Source organism: Saccopteryx bilineata, chromosome 5, assembly GCF_036850765.1.
Source record: "Saccopteryx bilineata isolate mSacBil1 chromosome 5, mSacBil1_pri_phased_curated, whole genome shotgun sequence".
NCBI classification, from domain to species: domain Eukaryota; kingdom Metazoa; phylum Chordata; class Mammalia; order Chiroptera; family Emballonuridae; genus Saccopteryx; species Saccopteryx bilineata.
Genome location: NC_089494.1, coordinates 11608860 through 11622109, shown reverse-complemented (window position 1 = coordinate 11622109; position 13250 = coordinate 11608860).

Here is a 13250-nt window from a genome sequence, read left to right as displayed (position 1 = left end):
CCGAGGTGGTGCAGGAGGGGTCGCGTGGAACTGGGGGACGCTGTGGAGACCGCGCGTGTCTGACGGTATTTCCATTCTACCCTCACGCCTTCTCAGTAGGTAGAGATATCTAGGAGGAAATAACTCTCCTTCAGGATTTTGAAGCGATTTATTTATTACATTTTTTTTTTAATTTCCAATGCTGCTCTTATAAAATCAAAAGTCTGATTTTGAGCTTATCTATGCCCCTGTTTTTTCTTTATTTCTTTTCTTGTAAATGTTTAGAATCTTCTCTGTCTCGAGTATTCTTGAAATTTCACAGTGATACGCATCAGAGTGGGCTCCTCCTTTTCCCTTCTTTCTTTTTCTTTTTTTTTTTTTCATTTTTAAATTCACTGTGCCAGTCAATTAGTGAGTCTTTTCAATCTGGAAATGCACGTTCTTCTTTTACGGCATTTGTTTGCCTGCTTCAATCTTTCACACTGCATACTGTCCTCATATTTGTCTGATGATCTTTGCAGATTCAGAAATATTGGAGAGTTAGAGATTTCTAAAAAAGCTCATGAAATGGTTTTTTAAACTCTCAGCATACCAGGAACATAAGGGAGCTTCTTAAGTCTGATAAAGAGTATCTATTAAAAACTCAAGCAAACATCGTGATATTAATAAAATATTGTAAACTTTCCTTCAGTATGGAGAACGAGACAAGGACATCCATTGTCACTACTCTCATCAAAATGTACTGCAGGTCTTAGTCAATGCAAAGAGGCAGGGGTTAGAAACCAGAGACACAGGATAGATGTGAAGAAATGAAACTTTGATTATTTATATGTAACATGAATGTGTGCATTTAAAATTCCAAATGAATCTCCACACAGACTATAGAATTAAAAAGTAAATTTACCAAGGTCCTGGATGCAAGATCAATTATAAAAAACTCAGTGTGTCTCTATACACCAGTGGCAAAAAATAGAAAGTAAAATTTTTAAAATAAAAATCATATTCGCCCAAGTGTTTTTAAAAATAATACATAGGAATACATCTAAGGGAAGATATGTAAGATCTTATGGAAACTATAAAATATTATTATGAGTAGTCACAGAAGACATATATGAATAGAGAAATGGAGTCAAATCCCACATTGGTGGATTAGTAAATTGAATACTGTGAAGGGTCAAATATAACCTAGGCAATCTAGAAAAAGAACAAATCCAGCTGGCTAGCACTACTGGATATCAAGGATTATTTTCAAACTATAGTAATTAAGGCAATGTGGCATGGGTACAGGGATAGACAATGGAACAGAACAGGGTCTCAAAACAAACTTGCAGACATAAGTCACCTGACTTATTCTGAAGGTGGTACCACAGAACAGTGGGGAAGAGAGTCATTAGCATTGATTTAAAAGTGGTGATGGATTGCTTGGATATCCCTACTGGAAAAAATAATATTTATTTTCTCTGTAAATTATACATAAATAAAAATGAAAATAGATATTTTTTTGTAAAAACATAATAAGAGCATAAATGGAAAGTCCTAAAATTAACTAAATTTCACATAAAGTTGATAGTATTAAGACACTTTCCCATATTATTACTTCATTTGATTTTTATGAAAACTCAGGTACACATGGTAGATATTATTATGTTTGTTCTATAAATGAGGAAACTAAATTTTAAGAAAGTTAAGAAATTTGCTGGCAATTAACATTAAACGAGGGAAGAAGGATGCCACTCCGTTCAATGCCAATAAGATTTGAGAAGATGAAAAATTCAGTAGGTTTAAGTAATTTGTGTAAGTTTCTACCCTGTGCCTCAATTTCCTCTTTTGTAATAGGGCTAGCAGGGTTATCACAAGAAGTAAAATGATCTATGTGAATATGTCTGCTACAATGCCAACCACTTTGCAGGCGCTCCGTAGATGCATACCAACTCCTCAGCTTGGTCATCCCCAAATCCCTGACCCATCAGGAGTGTAGATGGGCCTGGAATCGGTGTCTCTGCTCCAACACAACCTTCCCAGATGCCTGTGAGAAATGACAGCGATAGGGCTCAAGAAACTATTTTTAGTGGGATTGGCCACCTGTGCAATGCAAAACTTGTCACTTATCAAACAGCAAAATGGAAAATTGTTATAAGGTGACAGGAGCTTTTATAGAACCAAATGTTCCAATTTCCAGCACATTTCACAAAGTGTTTTCTCTGTCTTTCTCTTCTCTATTTTGAGTAAGAGCTTTTTTTCCCCCTTCTGCGTCCTGTCAGTCTTGCCTGGCTTAGGCTTCAGAACCACTCAGATCCCTGCCCTGACCTCCTAGCGACAGCGTCATCACTGTTCCCGAGACTGTGATTAGGGCTCATGATGGTTGCGTGACAAGCCTTCCCATGGGAGGGACGCTCACTCGTTCCAGAGCAATTGTTTTACTTCAGTGAACACGACCAAGAATGACTTCAGAGCAGGGCTGACCATTCCTTTGAACTATTGGGGTTTTTAACAGGGGGGAAAAAATAAAGGAAAGTGTTTCCTCCCCCCCTTAAATAATCATTAAGTTTATGATTTAAACCTAGCACATGAAAGTCTACTGTTTACAGATAACTCCACGTCATTTTCTGAAGATGTATAGATAATAAAATCATAATAGTTAAAGACTGGGAATGACGTTAAAAGTCACTGCGAACTCAATTACCTCTGGGGACCAAACAGGTGACAAGACGGCAGACAGCTGGGTGGCACTCACAGCCTCCCGGGGCTGGGGGTGGGGATGCATGCCCGTCGCACCCATAACTCCCAGTGTAGCCTTGTGTCTTATTTACAGAAATCCTGTTTTATTCAGAATAAACTTCCCAGTTAAAATACTCATTTGTATAAGACTTCTTGCAACTTGTGGTGGTCACAGGACAGAATCGTAGCCATGAGATACAAACAGAAGTCTAAACGTGGGCCCTCGCAGAAAACTGTGGTTTTCCAGAGAGGAAGGACAGGCCCAGCAGATGTGTGACTTTCATCGTTCGCTTCTCTTTCTGCCTAGAATATGGCCACTACTATATGGACGGGAACAGAGCAGCCGTCCTGTGGCCACGGGCACAGAAGCCTCACAGAAGATGGTGACGCAGGAACCAACTCAGTCCACAGGTACAGTTTCAGTACCGTGTGGCCAGCCCGGAGGAGAAGTGCAACTCTCTTCTCATGGACCTTAACCTCTAAGTGGAAGTGAGAAATAGACAGTAAGACTGGCAGGTACTAGAAAGTTCTATGAAGAGCAAAGTGAGCAGCACAAGGTAAGAAGGCAGAGATTGATGTGAGCCTGATACTAATTTAGCTAGGGCAGTGGGCACAGGTCTCTCTGACAGGGTGATACTGAAGCAGATATCCTTTTTTTTTTTTTTGTATTTTTCCGAAGCTGGAAACGGGGAGAGACAGTCAGACAGACTCCCGCATGTGCCCGACCGACCGGGATCCACCCGGCATGCCCACCAGGGGGCGACGCTCTGCCCACCAGGGGGCGATGCTCTGCCCCTCCGGGGCGTCGCTCTGCCACGACCAGAGCCACTCTAGCGCCTGGGGCAGAGGCCAAGGAGCCATCCCCAGCGTCCGGGCCATCTTTTTGCTCCAATGGAGCCTCGGCTGCAGGAGGGGAAGAGAGAGACAGAGAGGAAGGAGAGGGGGAGGGGTGGAGAAGCAGATGGGCGCTTCTCCTGTGTGCCCTGGCCGGGAATTGAACCCGGGACTTCTGCATGCCAGGCCGATGCTCTACCACTGAGCCAACCGGCCAGGGCCTGAAGCAGATATTCTTATAAAATGTCACAGAAGATCTTACAGGTGGTATTCCTGCCCAATCTGAGAAAGACCAGGGGTCCATCACCCACTGTGTTTGCTAAACCCCAATGACTCTTCTTGGTGAGTCCTACTGTACACTAGTATATGAAGGAGTATAAGTAACCCTGAGGTAAATAAACTTATTTCAGCTTTGTTTAATCCAGAAACCCCCCCAATTCATTTGACCCGGAACCTTTTGTTGCAGTTGGGCCTATCAACCACCTATGGAAGAATTCCAAGTCACAGTCATGGGAAATGCTGGTTATAATGGCCCTAGGACCGAAACGGTACTGCCAATGCCTCTTGGGAATTAGCTGAAACTGACCCTTTTGTTTTTTCAGTTCTTATAAATAAACATTTTTATTCAAATAAAGTTACAGCCCCAGATCATGGTGTTCTATTATTTAGCAAGCAAAAATAAACAAAGAAAAAAAAAGTACAAGGACTAGTGATACTAGTAAGGATTGTAGGGAGTTCACAATGGTTAAAATTAAAAAATATATATTTAAAAAATTCAACATTTCAAGGAGAAAAATGCTTTTCCTTCTTTGTCACCAAATATCCTCTTTCCTTTCCCTACACTGCGTATCTCTGTTGTCCCACATTTCTATTTCAAGGTACTTCTCCTGTGTTTGCCTCTCTCCATCACTGAGCTGTGTGTTCCATCAAGGCTGAGACTGAGTCTTGTTCAACCTTTAATCCTAAATGTCTAGCATAGAATGTAGTACATATTAGGAGCTGGGTTAATAAATGGGTATATTCAGAATGAATCTTATGGCATCGTGCTCACTAACCTCACACGTGAGCTCATTGTTTAAAGCTAGTCCAGGGGACAGACTCATTCAAAGCTTTGCATTCTCTTAGCTAACTTGTCAATGTTAAGTTTCCTTTCCCTGCCGTCAAAGCAGCCTCAAGGTTTCCGCACAATCTGAGAACACTACATCCTGTCAATCAGAAAAAGTTTTCACATACATGCTAACAGTCATTTGAGCTAACAGTCAACAAGATGGATAAACAAGTCGATTTTTTTAGAAGGCCTTTGCTAGCTAATGCATCTCATGTTTATCTCTGATTATATTTTAGAACTCAGGAAAGATTTTTAAAATAACAAAAATTGGATTCCTCCCCAAACTATTAATTTTTATTTTATTTTATTTTTTTTGTGAATCGGCCATGGAGATATATATATATATATATATATATATATATATATATATATATATATGTAAACTTCCCAAAGGATTCTAATATGTCACAAGGATTGGGAACCATTTTATGTTGACCAAAGTAATGAAAAACTTTAGGGACCTGCTGAGTGCAAGCAATGAAATGAAGGGGATGCTCACGGGTAGAAGGTTTGACGTAATGTGTCAATGGACATACACCAGGTAGGAGGATGCATTCACCTGCCCTTAATACATTCACAGCAAACAAGAGCACCATCTTCATGCAAGAGAAATTTCAGCATCGGTCACAGATTCTGGAAATGCCTTCATTCTTTTGGCAAAAAGTTGACCCAGAACCTTATCCATCTAAAATGCCAATGGTTCTTCCCACTTATTACATTAAAGACAAGACAGGAGGGAGGCAGGGATGATAGTAGTACATGATAGTGCTGCTCAGAAAGTCATCTAAGACACTCTGGATTCGTCAGACAAGAAAAAGGAGAAAACTTTATCACAATGCATGTACATCGATACTTGTCCATACCCACTCATTCAAACGACAGCATATCTGTGTGTGGAACATGTCCAACTCGAGGCAGCCATTCCTAACACTTGGGAGCAGAGATTATGTATTAGTCAAAGATATATATCTTTTCCTCCCTTTTGTAATGCCACGTATGACTTCATAGAGATTAGTGACTTTGTATAATTTCTTTTCGTAGTCTAATTCCCTGTTGCTTTTATTGCCTCTGGAAAACAGAATTATCACTAATAGGTACTCGGGGATGCCACAGAAAAGTGATAGAGGTAAAAAAGGAAGAAAATACCATTAACATTGTTTAAAAGAATAACACAGCTGGTTATCGCTGAAAGCTTTCAAACAACTGGGGGATTCAGCCACTTTTACTCTTTAAAAAATAATGTAAACTTAAAAAAAAAAATAACCTACTGTGTCCTTATTCTATGCTCACTTATTAAGTTTACATATGCTCTCCTTGAATATTGCTTAACTGGTAACAGGTAAGACTGTCTTTTACCAAACAGTCTCCATGTGAGAAAGAGGAGTGGGATCTTCCACGTGCCTTATTTCTATTTGGAAATCTCCGCCAATCATCCGTTCTTGCCAACCCAGTATTCATGTTGCGTTCTGTCCCTTGCTTAACCCCTGTTCACTGATGGAGGCCAGAGAGTTTTCCTCTTATATCTTAAAGAATATTTTATGCAAAATATTCCCCAAAGGGAATCTCTTAATCTCCAAATGCCTATTGAACACCTGTCTATTCAAATCAAGAAAATTAGCTTATTGGCTGTAATAACAAGAACTGTGCATTTTCCAACAAATATTGGTTGTGTATGTAGTTACAGGCTAATGTGGATGAAGTGATTAATAATCATGCCTAGGAAATGATGTTTGTTTATTACATATTTAGGGAGTATCCTAGTGGTCCAGAAATAGATGTCAATTATCCTATTTCTATATATTCATCCCGATACCATAATCTTCTGATTACCATATCTTTACTATGCGCTTTAGGGTCCCCTTTCATACTTTTTTTCCCCCAGAAGATATTTGCCTAGAGTCAGATTCACTTTTCCACATCAACCTTAGAATAATTTGGTCATATTTTAGAAAAGTATTTTTGTTAGAATTGAATTAAACATCTATAAATTTAAAGAAAATTGACATCTTTAGAGAATCAATCCTCATATTTGAATTCTTTATGTGCTTCAAGAATTTTTTAAATAATTTCATTCATGGAGGTATCATATAGTTCTGCTGTTCTTAGACATTTTACTTTCTTTCTACTCTATGGTAATTGACAATCTCCTAAATGGAACAGAAAGAGTTTTGTAAATTAATTTCTCAACTGCTCCCTGGCTGAACTCCAAGTAGTCCAAACACTCTACCTACCCTCCACCCAATTGGTTACCTTGGGGTCTGTAGATATATAAACAAAAAAACAAATGTCAACCATTGGCCTCCTTTTTTTTTTCTCATCATTGCACCTTTTTGTACTTATTCTTTTCTAATGGATGAGGAGGCTCCTGAAAAATAATGTTAAATAGTGATGGTAAGAGTGTCATTTATTTTATGTTCTTTAATGAGATTTCTTCTCTTGTGATGCAAATCATTGGTTGAATTTGATTACCTCAATCCTATTAAGAAAATGTACATTACCATTTCAAAAACATTTCAGTGAGAATGATAGAAAATTTTATCAAATATCTTTAATATCTAAGCTGCAATTTTTTTAACCTATTTTTATGATGAGCTACCTAAGTAGATAAACAGATATCCTAATAATAAACATTTCTGAATAAACTTTACATAGCCACGTTTTAAGAAGTTGATCATAACATACATGCTTTTATGTATGATTTTGTTTTTACAGCACTGTTTAAATGCCCAAGACAATACAGAATGCCCAAGTGATTTTTTTATGACACTGTTAATAAAACTATTGAAGCATTGAAAAGTTTTCCCTGCTAAGACCCTCAATTGGCAGCAGCATCTTGTTCTATCACCACGTTGCTATGGGCCTTGGTTCATTTCTTGACTTTCTGACCATACATTTCAAAATAAGTCTCCATGACACAAATTAATGATCTATTCAGGATAATGCAAGCTCTCCTGGCTTGAGATATACTAGTCAATTGATAATGATATGTTTCTTCCAAATTATCTTGTTAGCTGCCAGCAATACATTTAAAGGAGAACAGATCGGTGCCAGTACTCAGTATTGGCGTATAAAAACATTTTTATGAACTGCTCCGGATGATGAAGGGAGTTGGCAAACAACCAGGGCATTGTGTTCCACAGCCAGGAATGTGATTCTGGAATATTTCCGTTGTGGTTTTCACTACAGAGTAATTTGTATAATTTGGACAGCTAACCATAAAACTCTGTGTGGGGATAGGTTATCCAAGGTAACTCCTCCGTCAAATAAAAAACAATATTAACAATCTTCGACTCATAAGAGATCAAATGTTACCAGTTATTAAAGTTACCCATTTATGTATGTATGTGTATGTGTGTTTTATTTGCCTGTATAATAATATGATGTATTATCCAGGAGGTGTAAAGACACTTTTTTTTTACTTATGCTTAAAATACCCAACTATTAATATGCTAATGGTGTGGGGGGAGAATAAATAACAACTCAGCCTCACCTAAAAAGCTCCTTTTAATAGGAGCATTAACTATTCCTATTCCGATACCACTGTAGAAGCTGCGCCTGGAGGAGATAGAATGAACAGAGTTTAAATGAGAGCTGGGGTTTTAAATAAAGAACTTCACAACTGCATCAACCTGGGACTGTCATTTGTCACCCTAGCTTCTTGGGACCTAACAGTTTGTTATGGGATGTTAGGTATTCTTATTTATATAATTAAGTGTCTTAGCTGCAATCTGAAGGTTGTTGAAGTGAGGTTCAAACGCAGGGAGAAAACTGTAAACGAGTTAGGTGAAAATAAGTAAGGGCTTCTGCCATAGCTGCTTCAGGAAAAGTTATAAAGCAGGGTGTTTGTCAGTGTTCAGGGTTTGTCTCCTTCTGTGCCTTCTTACCTCTTCATTGGCCTGGCTACCTGCACTGTAGGTAGTTGACTCCACCCCCTCAACCTCTTACTACTCTATCAAAACCTTCTCCCAGATTGTCATTTGGAAAGTGGAGATGGGATTCCATCTTAATCCAGGCCAGGAACCACCTTAAGGTGATATTAATCATGTTCACACCCTGCAGCAACCGTAGAGTGATCTCTGTAAAGTAAATACATTGTTTTCTTGCAAACCAACAAAAATGATGGTCATGCATTTTAATAGGACTGAAACCCATAAATTAGAAAGATGTAACTCAAGCAGAGAAAAAAGAGGGTTAACCCAGCCTGCAGATATGGTTCTAAGTAGGGAGGGGTGGAGAGAGTTTGGGGAAGGGGCTAGGAATCAGATCCTTTAAGAATCCTTCAAACCAATCATGTGTTGATGACTTTATCCACCAATATTCAAGAATTTGCATCTATAGGTGTATTTATTTTCTTTTCATCTTCATAAGTGTCATTAAGATATAAGTTTCTCAAGTATAGAATAACAACCATAATTTCAAGGTAAACCTTCAGAGTTGACAAAAATTCTTTCCGTTTGTGGGCAGAAGCATTGTGGCTAGTGGCTAACACTTCTGAAGACCCCAGGAGCAAATGTCCTAGGCAGGGCTAAATGAAAAGCCTGATCCATTCTTGTTGTTTTATTTTACAAGGAAAGTGTACCAAGTATTTTATATCACCTCCTTTTGTATTTTCATGAAGGAACAATTATACTTTTCTACCATCTTGACAATTTTACCACTCTTGAGACAGTTGAAAGACATAACAAAAGGTGATGTCTTGACAGGATATAATCAAGGTACTCCAGCTCCCACAGAAAAACAAAAGTCAATCTTATTTCCTCCCCAACACACGTAGAAGCAAATGTTCCCACAACGAGGGAGTAGTAGAGGTGATTTACAAACAGAAAATGTAGACTAGGGAAAGGAGCCCTGCTGAAGAGACAGTAAACCCGAAGGAGTGTGGGGGCAGGGTATGTTAAGAGATTTAGACCACATACATCTGACTGTAAGAGTAGTTTGCAAAGGCTCTTTAAAATTAACTTTAGAAAAAGTTGATCAGCAGTCTAGCTAACTGATGAGAAGAAAGAATCAGAACGAAGCAGAAAATAAAAATACCATAAAAATAAAAAGTGAAATTAAGAAATCCAAATACATCCAAATATAATTATTATCCAACTAATATATTATTCATAAATTAATATTTGGTTTGTACCACAAATCAATTTGATGTTTCATTTGAAACCATTGCATATTCCTATACATTTATTTAAATTCCCAGCCTGTCTTCCATCTCCATTTTCTACTTTCATCGTTATGTGTTCAGCCTGATATTTGTCTAGCTCAGGGATCCCCAAACTATGGCCTGCGGGCTGCATGCGGCCCCCTGAGTCCATTTATCCGGCCCCCGCTGCACTTCTGGAAGGGGCACCTTTTTCATTGGTGGTCAGTGAGAGGAGCACACTGACCATCTCATTAGCCAAAAGCAGGCCCATAGTTCCATTGAAATACTGGTCAGTTTGTTGATTTAAATTTATTTGTTCTTTATTTTAAATATTGTATATGTTCCCATTTTGTTTTCTTACTTTAAAATAAGATATGTGCAGTATGCATAGGGATTTGTTCATAGTTTTTTTTTTTATAGTCTGGCCCTCCAACAGTCTGAGGGACAGTGAACTGGCCACTTGGGTAAAAAGTTTGGGGACTCCTGGTCTAGCTTGTCATTTTAAACATATGTGTACTACAAACATATCTGATTGTCTTAAAAATAACTGGGAGAGAGGAAATCAGTTCAGTTTGGGGTCTCTGACTAAAGTGTCATTTTTGGTGTCACTCTTCATTCAAGATCTTTGCGGGAGAAGTTCTACAATCTCTCAGCACAACACTAACTGCTTATCTCTGTGAAGTTCCTTAAGAAGGAGATTTGGAAATGCAGGAACAAGGCCATACTACCTAGTTTTCCTCTGAGATATCAACAACATCAACAACAAAAATGCCATTTTGGGGTAAGAGAAAGTAAGAACAAACTGCCCTACACTTCGATTACTAAGTGTTAATTATTATATTTTGGAGGATATGATTGTTATCACCATAGTGAACTGGCAAGTGGAGAGGGTGAGAAGAAATAGGAACAGTTCTCAATAAGTAGGCAGAGAATAATGTTTACAAAGGACATTCTAGCCTAAGACAAATAGTGGTTCCTCAAAATGTTAAATATGTGCTCAGACCATGAGAAGGTTGAGAAAGTATCTCCATATGGAGGCTGTGTGAGAATAGCGTGCTTGGAAGAAGGGGAAAATAAAGAAAAAAAAGTGGTGTTTTTATTTTCATTTTTTCCCCATCTCATTTTAGTTTGGGTTACAGTTGGAATTTTAGCCATAGAATGCACACTCGGGGAATTTTTTCAGATGGTCCATATGTTTTGGATGTGATTGTTTCAGAACCAAGTCTATTCTTAGTGCAAAGTAGCAGGCTGTACTTCTGAATGGAAGGGAATTTAACAAAGGGTATGTTCCCCTTGAGATAGAATTTTTGATTCATCAAGAGACAGGGTCCACTTTTCTGTCTGCTTTCATGCTGAAGAAAGTAATTTCTACATCACAGCACCCGGCATAGTTAAGAGAGTGAGCTCAGGAATCATATAGAACTGGAGAATCCAAATCCCACTTTTTATCAGCTGTGTGGCTTTAGACAAATCACTCAACACATCATCTGTAAACTGAGGACAATGGTTCTTGTACCGTACAGATGGGCTAGCGCTCGGTGAAATGGCCTGCAGACAACTGCTTGGCACTACACTTGGCAGGTCCTAAGTGGTCAATAGATGGAAGCCATCATTGTAATAATTGCCGAGTTCATATGGAATTTGTAGAGTAAGGCTGAGTATTCGAGTACAAGAATGAGAAACCCATTCCCTATTATCTTATAGCTTAGCTTACCTTTTTCAAGGAACACAGGGTATTTCAATAGAAATTTCTTAAGTGCTTTTTATTTAATTGTGAAATATGAACTTGTTTTTTTTGTTTTTGCAAAGGAATATAATTAAAATACACTGTATGAACATTTATTGTTGTTGTTGTTCAGAACTTAATAAAAAATCCTTCCTGGTATTATAAATCTGACCTTGGAATTTCAAGTTCCAATTTGCAAAAACCAATCAAGAAGCAATTATCACATACAGCTGATCAATGATATGAACTAAAATGAATCATCTATCAACCACTTACTGGATGATAGATGATTTAATTTGAAGAAAGTTTTACATTTATTTTTATTATTCTTTTATAGGATACAGTACTTACACCAAATTTATAGCATCGGCTCTTTAAAACCGTTATCTTAAAAACAAAAACAAATTGTTGTAGATCGACACCAATAAACTAATATAGACATTTATAGGTATATATTAAATAAATAAAATAATAAAAGACACATATTGAAACTCCCTACATGCTTTACTTCACAATGGCTATTTCTTAGTTATTTTTAACCTATCATCCCTGGATTGCTAGGAGCTCTCCAAATTTTTTATCTCCAGTGTTGTTATTAAGAGCTTTGATACAGTAGCTGAGACGTGTATCATAATTTTGCTTTCTTGTCTGAAACATAGAAAGAACACACTAAATATTCATTAAAGGAATAAACAAGTGGATGAGTGAATAAAGAAACAAATAACTTGAGTGAATAAACAACCTGAATAAATGAACACTCGTGTCCAGATTGAAGTCTCTAAAATTGTTGCCTTTCTTTCTCTTGCTCAGCATAGTCCAGAGATATAAAGAAATTTCCATACTTGAGCAGAAATAAATTATTATCTTTTTTTAGTTTTAATTTTTTATCCTCTCTATAATCTCCTCAGTCCAGCCTTGCCAGCTCGGCACAGTCGCTCTCTGTGGCTGTGACAGTTCCTCTCCTCCTGCTCTCCTCTGGCTGGCTCTGTTCCTTCCACCCTATTCCTCTTCTCCCTCTCGGGATGCTTATTCAGCTCAGATTTCTGCTTTACCATCTTACAACACTCAGTGTCTTCATTCTCTAATTATCCCGTTCTGAATGTCTCAGAAAATATATACATGCAACCCAAAACTTGAGTAACCTTGGAAATATGCAACTTCGCTGTTCAGAAGTAAACAGATGATAACAGAATTTAGCATTAGGTGGACAGCACTCTCTATGGGGGTGGGGGGTGGGGACGGATTATAAAACCCCCAGCATTTCTCAGTATATCTTCTCAGCCTTTAAGTATCATTTGTTCAGTTTTCATCACTAATATATAGATTCCATCCCCTTGCTAGTTATTATCAATACTTTATTTTCTCATTTAGGTAAAGGGTAGAATCCTAAGGCTTATTATATTTCTTTCAATAATAATCGAAAGGGTTGGGTCTTGAGACTTCACTCTTAGAGCTCTCTAGAGCTCCCTCCCACAAAGGAAAAATAGCCCAGTGGAAAATAAAACCCACTTTATCAAAAGTGCCTGAGCACTCAATATCTCTCCCCGTGTAGGACTTCTCTGGAAAACACTGCTCCGTCAAGGGACTCCGGCAGAATTTCAAAGGGCTGTTCCTTCCACCCTTTGTATGAATCGAGAATGACTTACTTGTGAAAAAGACTCTTGGTCCATTAATACGGTTATTCACTACACAAAGATGGCAGCCTGGCCTGGGGCTCATGCCCTGCCCCTGGGGCACCTACGGCA